We start from the raw sequence: 6722 nt of genomic DNA, 5'->3' as shown, positions 1-6722 counted from the left end.
AGGTAGCAACTTGCTCACATTCAATATAATTTTTGTGCAATACTGACCTTTTTTTCAAGTCCTATACATAGGTAACTTCTGCAGGTATATTTATGCAAAGATTTTGGGTTGGATAGTGGGGTTTCTTTTAATTGCACACAGAATTTAAGGAAGTATGTGATAGCTGTGTGCCTTAATTAATGAGGCCAGTTACTTAATTTCATCTGTAGTCCTGCAGGAAAACCAGGGCTCATTGTAAGGTAAGGGATAGCAGACTGTGGTATAAAGACAATGGACATTATCTGCTGCCAGGAGAAAAAAAAACAAGGAGATGTTCAGGTCAGAGTTCTGCCGACTTGCTCTGTGCAGTGGACCTGGCCTCTGCTCGGTGAGAACAGGGACCTGACAGCTGTTGCAGTTCTGAGGAACCATGCCTGGTTCTTGAATGTACTCCCTGAGACAGAAAAACAGATTTTTAAACCAAGCTCAATCCATCCCATCACTTAAAATTGAAACATAAAAACAAAATTCTATTTTAAAATTAACAGCTACTCCCAAGACTTGGATTCACTTACCTTTTGTCATCTGTGATTTATGCAAGTCTGTTGAATTCCATGGACCCCTCACAGACATTCAACTAGAGTCAACAAAGCAATTCGGCCTTGAAGCCGAATTATTTTGTCAGTGTTTGTAATATATTTCTACATTTGTGAAGGTGAATTTAGCTTAGCAAGTTCCTAAAGAGATATGTAGTTAGAATGTCCCACATATAAAAAGAAGAATTACACAATCATTTTCCAGTAAGAAGTGTTTTCCTAGTCTAATCCTCCATAATCTTGCTAACAGAGACAAAATATTTCTGCTTTTTATGTTCTTGTGCAGAGCTGTCAGCGGTTGTTGACAAGTTGCAATTTTCTATCAGGCCCCAGTGTTTATACACATGCTCTCACATTTTGAAGATCAGAATATATACACAAGACAACCACAAATCTAGATTGGTATTTTATAATTTTATTTTTTTCCCTGCAGCATGAGATGTCTGTCCTGTTCTGTTCCCATAATCTGTCATTTTTAGCATCTTTCCCACTTTTTGCAATTCTTTATTCAAGTGATGAATTTTTCTTTCATAAAATCTCATTGTCATGCTTCATTCAACTTATTGAGCAGTTAAAATTCCTGTTATTGCATTATCCATATTGTTCTGTGGCATGAAGGTAGTCCATCTTTGTCACAGCTTGTTGACGTAGATGTCAGCTGAATAACAATAGAATAGCCTTTTTTCAAATTATATTACAAATTGCAGTAAGCAATTTCATTATCATAATTTTCTCTTAATTTTTAATATCCAAATTAATAATTTTAATTTTGAATACACTATATCTTTTTAATATGTTCACGAGCGAATATTTTGAAAGACATACTAAACGTCATATTTATAGAAGGCTTGTACACCAAGTGTTAAAAAAAACATGTGCTATCTTCCAGATAAAAATCTTCCAGATTTTTAAATACAGCTATGACTTTAAGAATAAGGTCAGTCTCACTCACTTTTTGACATTGCTTTTGTTCATTATGCTTTTACTAGCTAAAGTAAACCCTGAATGCCTTTAGAAGAGAAAGAAGGGGAGAGAAAAAGGGAGACATACACAATGAGAGAGGGAGAGACAAAGGGGGAAGGGGAAAGAAAGAAAGAATAAAAGAAGGAGGAATTTAAAAAGAATATTTTTAATTTAAATATTTGAATGTTTATAAATTCTTAGGATTCTGGTGACACTTATAGACAACTTGAGCCACAAAAAGTCCTCTTCCATTCTGCTGCAATTTTCAAATCATCACTGCCCCCTCTGTGCTTTCTACGTGTGAACCACAATATTTTTCTCTATTAAAGCCTACCTAATCATGTCATCTTACATTTTCACTCACATTAGAGAGAGATCCAGGCTGCAAATACATTGAAATAAGAAACTTAATTTTCTTATGTCTGAAGTTGTTCTTCATTTTTCTCTATACTCAATGTAAAGCGGCAGAACTGATATAAGTTCCCATTTCTGCATTAGTGCTATGAAGATTCACTGAGATGTATTAAAACACAAAAAACAGTGGAATAGCTTAAAATATCATCTGAAAACTGAGGCAGGGGCACCATACTTTGAATGAGAAATTGCTTTGCTTTTTGTTGCTTCTTAAAATAAAAAATCAATAGAAGAAAGAGAAAGAGAATTTTGCTGAGATGGCTGTTCCTTTCAGTTCTGTAAGGAAGCCTGAGGCATACTGATGAAATCTTTGTGATTCTTTATGTTTTTTGAGTTAGGATGCAAAAAAAAGTACTATTCTAATAGCAAAACTTGGTTAAAGTATAGAGGGCAGTGAGGATGATGCATATATGTCCATTTCAGTAAATGCTTCTATTTAGGCACATGAAGTTACTCGTAGAAGTAAGGATTTGTACTATGCCTATTGTCAGTCTAGAAAATATTAGCACTGTATCAACAATCTGATTGTTGATAGTGATAGATATTTTTTGGGGGGGCACTAAAAAGTTTGAAGTATATATTTTCCTAAGTTATCCATTTGATAACTCTGAACACCTCCTGTCTGATGTTTTTTCTCCAGTATTTTTCAGATTGCTGGTTTAGATGTGCTAACAGAATTCTGCCATTGTAAGAATTGTCTGTAAAGTAAAGCTGTTTAATTTTTTTCCTTCCCCTTTACACTAACACTTTCTCAGAAAAGTATTTTCCTCCAAGTGGACTTGAACAGTTACCAAGGTCACTAGTTTGGAAGAAAACACAGTTTAGCTGACATAATCATTGTCCTGGTTTCAGTCAGGATTGAGTTAATGTTCTTCCTAATACAGTGCTTTGTTTTGGATTTAGGATTAGAATAATGTTGGTAACACACCAGTGTTTTAATTGTTGCTGAGCAGCACCTACGCTAAGTCAAGGACTTTAAGGACTTTTCATCTTCTCATGATGCACCACCAGTGAAGAGACTTGGGAGCACCAAAAGCTGAAAGGACACAGAAAGAGCAGTTGACCAAACCTGAGGGATGTCCAGTACACCTGGAATCAATTACCCAGGTGTGGAAACACAACCCCACCATCTGCCATCCACTGATCCAGGTTGAACTGGAAAAGAGTGAAACTCTGGAACACCCACAGTAGGTTGATCATATCATTGTGTGAGGCAATACAGCAACAGAAATTTTTGGAAAAGGAAAGAAAATAATACAAACTTTTCTGAAAGCTAATCTGATTTTGCCAAAATTCAAGTGATCTGCACAGGACATCTAATTTTTATGAATAAAATTGTTAGCATCCAGCGTCAAGATGAACATCACAAATCCCATTGGATGTGATCAACAAAACAAAACAACATCTTCACCAACTAGCAAAGAGAAGGCACAAGCTCTTTTAGGCATTCTGGGTTTCTGGGGCATGCATACTCTAAATTTCAGCCTGATTGAAAGCCTACTTTATCCAGTAACCCAAAAAAAGAACAATTTCTAATTTCAAGTGGGACCCTGAGCAACAAGATTTTGAACAAATCAAACAGGAAATCAAGCAGCAACTCTTGAGTCAGTTGGTGAAGACAAGATGTAAGATATGTGCCCTGCACCACAGCCAGGGAGAATAGCCCTACTGGCAACATCTGTCAGAAAGCACTTGAGGTGAAAACCTAGGTTTTTGGATTTGGGGATACACCCGACATGAAATCCATTATAATCCAACGGAAAAAGAGGTACTGTTAGCTTAAGAAAGAGTTTGAGTTGACTTGAAAATGACTGGTACAGAAGGGCAGTTCCTCTTGGCATCCTGACTGCCAGCACTGGGCTGGATGTTCAAAGGACAGAGATCACACAGCAGGCTCAACTAGGAAACCTCAGCTGCCCTGAAATCTTGGACAGAAATCATGAACCGGACAGAAGGTAAAGATTTTGAAGTATTGCCAGAGGAGGAGGTGAAGTCTGCTGATGATGTCCAAATCTATAATAAACTACCAGAAAATGAGAAGCAATATGCCCAGCTCCCTGATAAGTCCTGTTGTAGGAAATCATCTGAAGTAGAAAACTGCTGTATGGAGTTCTATATGATAAGTCACAGAAACTGCTGCAGAAGGTGAATAGAGCCAATTTGCTTAAAGGAAGGCCATCCAGCTGGCTTTAAACATTGCTGAATGAGAAAAGCCAACAGTGTTTTATCTCTACTGACTCATGGATGTTGGCAAACACCCTGTGGAGTTGATTACAGCAATGGAAACAGAGCATCTGGGCTGCTGCATTGAGCAGGCTATCCCTGGTGCCATAAAACCCATTGGCAGAGATGAAGACCAATCAGATTGAACAGGGAGCTTTGGCTGGAACCTGGGCAAAAAAGGAGTACATACACTTTGAAAGAAGGGACAAGAAAAACAGAAGATCTACAAGGATGTTGTGAGGTTGTGCATGGAGAAAATTAGAAGAGCTAAACTAAAACTTAATCTGGTACTGATATAAAAGATAATAAATGTTTCTACAAATACATCAGCAACACAAGGAAGACTAAAGAAAATCTCATCCTTTATTGTATGTGGGGGTTAAAAATTGTGATAAAGAATGAGAAAAAGAATGAGAAAAAATGTCTCATTTGCCTGAGTTTTTAATTATAAAACCAATTATTATTGGGATTATTGGGGTACACAGCTCTCTGAGCTGGAAGACAGGGATGGAGATTAGAATGCAGCCCTCATATTCTAAGGGGGCCCACAGTCAGTCATTTGCTATGCCACTTAGACACACACTGGGCTATGGTACCAAACAGGATCCACACAAGTGAGAGAAAATCAAGTGATATAACTGATATACTAACTAACTGATTAACACTACACTGAGGGCAATGACTGCTAGGCCTTCAAAAGCCTGCTGGTTAGTCAATATTAGGTGATCTGCCAATTGAGCTGGCCCAATAAGCATTCATGTACTATAGAAGGGGATAAAGTTCCTTTAGGGCACATTAGAAATATGCTGGGGAGGTCACTCTGGGTTGTTCCTGCCTCAGACAGTGACAAATCCATCCACAGGATTTCTTTTGCTCAGGACCTGGGTAGTCTTGGTGGGTATGCAGGAGGGTGGGGAACTCTGATGAGGGTGTACCTCAAGGGGATTGGATTTTGACTAAGACAGGACAATGACTTGAATTGTAAGGTGCTAACTGCTCCATTATACTATATTTAACCTCTACTATAATTGCAATATGTCATATCAACATGATTACAGTAAGAATTATCTGAATTAATGAAAAAATAATTCTGATGAAGCCAGTGAAAGTTCAGCAGTGACAGAACCAGAACTGGCTTCAGCGTCCAACATCACAGATCATCTTTCCTGCTCTGAAGGACTGCTGTGACAGATGGAGCCAAACTCATGGACTAAATGAATTCAAAAGACTACCTATATACTAAGGAAACTATACCTGTATGTGAATATCAAAAGACAAGAAAGGTGACAATGATTAGTCAGGATGTATTAGGAATTGTGAGATTCAGGCATAACATAAATGGTTAAATTCTGATTAACACATATTCTTTCCTTACTCATATATATGAGTAAGGAAGGATTATCCTTGTTTCAGCTGGAATGGAATTAATGTTCTTTCTAGTAGTACAGTGGTATTTTGCATTTAGGATGATAATAATGCTGGTGACACACTGATATTTTTGTCATTTCTGAGCAGTACTTTCTCTGAGTGTTCTCATTCTGTCCTGTCAGTAAAGAGTCAGGGACCACCAGAAGGTGTGGTGAGACAGACTGGAGACCTGACTCCAAATGGGGTGTATTCCCCAAAAGGTGTATTCCTACTATATAGAGCATCATGCTGAAAAATAAAATTGGTGGGGGTTGGCTGTGGGTGGGAGCCCACTGCTTGGGGACTGGCATCAGTGAGTGGTGACAAATATCATTGTGTATCACTTGTTTTGTGTATTTTTTAATTATTGTTGTTATTATTTTCCCTTCCTTTTTGATGCTATTAAATTATCTTTATCTTAACCTACAAGTTTAACCTTTTTTTCAGTTCTTGCTTTCATCTCACTCTGGGAAGTGAGCTAACAGCTATGTATGTGGTTTTTAGCTGCCTGCCACAGTAAACCACACCTCACTTAGCTTGTGTGATCTTTTCACCTATATTAAAGTTAAAATTTTAGAGGTTAATATTTGAAAGAAGGAAATTAGTTACCTCTCTGGTTAATATTTCTGATTCTGATTTTAATTCAGTTTGTGAACCACAGAAGTGGATTTAGCAGCACCCACTTGAGGAACTGGAGTGCTTCACAAGGAAACTTATGAAAGTTCTTTCTCAGCCCATTCTAACACTTCCATAACACTTCCATAGTAAAACAGTTCCTTTGTTCTGGGGGAGAGTGAGACTTGCCCCTCTCCTATTACCTCTTTTGGTTATGATAATTTGGCAGTGGGCACTCTGGGCAGAACCCTCTTGCAGCTTTCTGTGCTTGGCTGTGCAGGCAGCCCCAAAGGCAGACAGCTGTTGTTAATAGCAGAGGCCTGAGAATAGTTTGCTCCCCCACTTAAGAGGTAGCTGAACATTTCCTGACAATTGCTTTCTTTGCTCTTCTCTCTCCTTTCGCCACTTCTGAGGTCCTTCAAGTGTGCTGCACCTTCAGTTTGCCTACTGGAATTCAGAGACAGAGGGGTCTGAGAGAGAAATGTTTAAACAGTACTGGCTTTCAACTTGTGATGAGTGTCAGAT

At 38.1% G+C, this 6722-nt stretch overlaps 1 long non-coding RNA gene across 6 annotated transcripts in view; it reads left to right on the top strand.

Annotated features, from left to right (window-relative positions):
• Positions 1–6011, top strand: part of LOC110472618 (uncharacterized) — a 32091-nt gene extending 26080 nt beyond the window's left edge. For all 6 annotated transcript variants that reach the window (XR_014951630.1, XR_014951633.1, XR_014951632.1 and 3 more), the window contains one exon: positions 2856–6011. This is a non-coding gene — a long non-coding RNA (uncharacterized LOC110472618). The remainder of the gene's footprint in view (positions 1–2855) is intronic.
• The last annotated feature ends 711 nt before the right edge of the window (positions 6012–6722 follow it).

Source organism: Lonchura striata, chromosome Z (assembly GCF_050655825.1).
Source record: "Lonchura striata isolate lonStrDom1 chromosome Z, ASM5065582v1, whole genome shotgun sequence".
Taxonomy (NCBI): domain Eukaryota; kingdom Metazoa; phylum Chordata; class Aves; order Passeriformes; family Estrildidae; genus Lonchura; species Lonchura striata.
The sequence above is the reverse complement of the archived record's forward strand: the minus strand, read 5'-3'. Positions and strand labels throughout refer to the sequence as shown.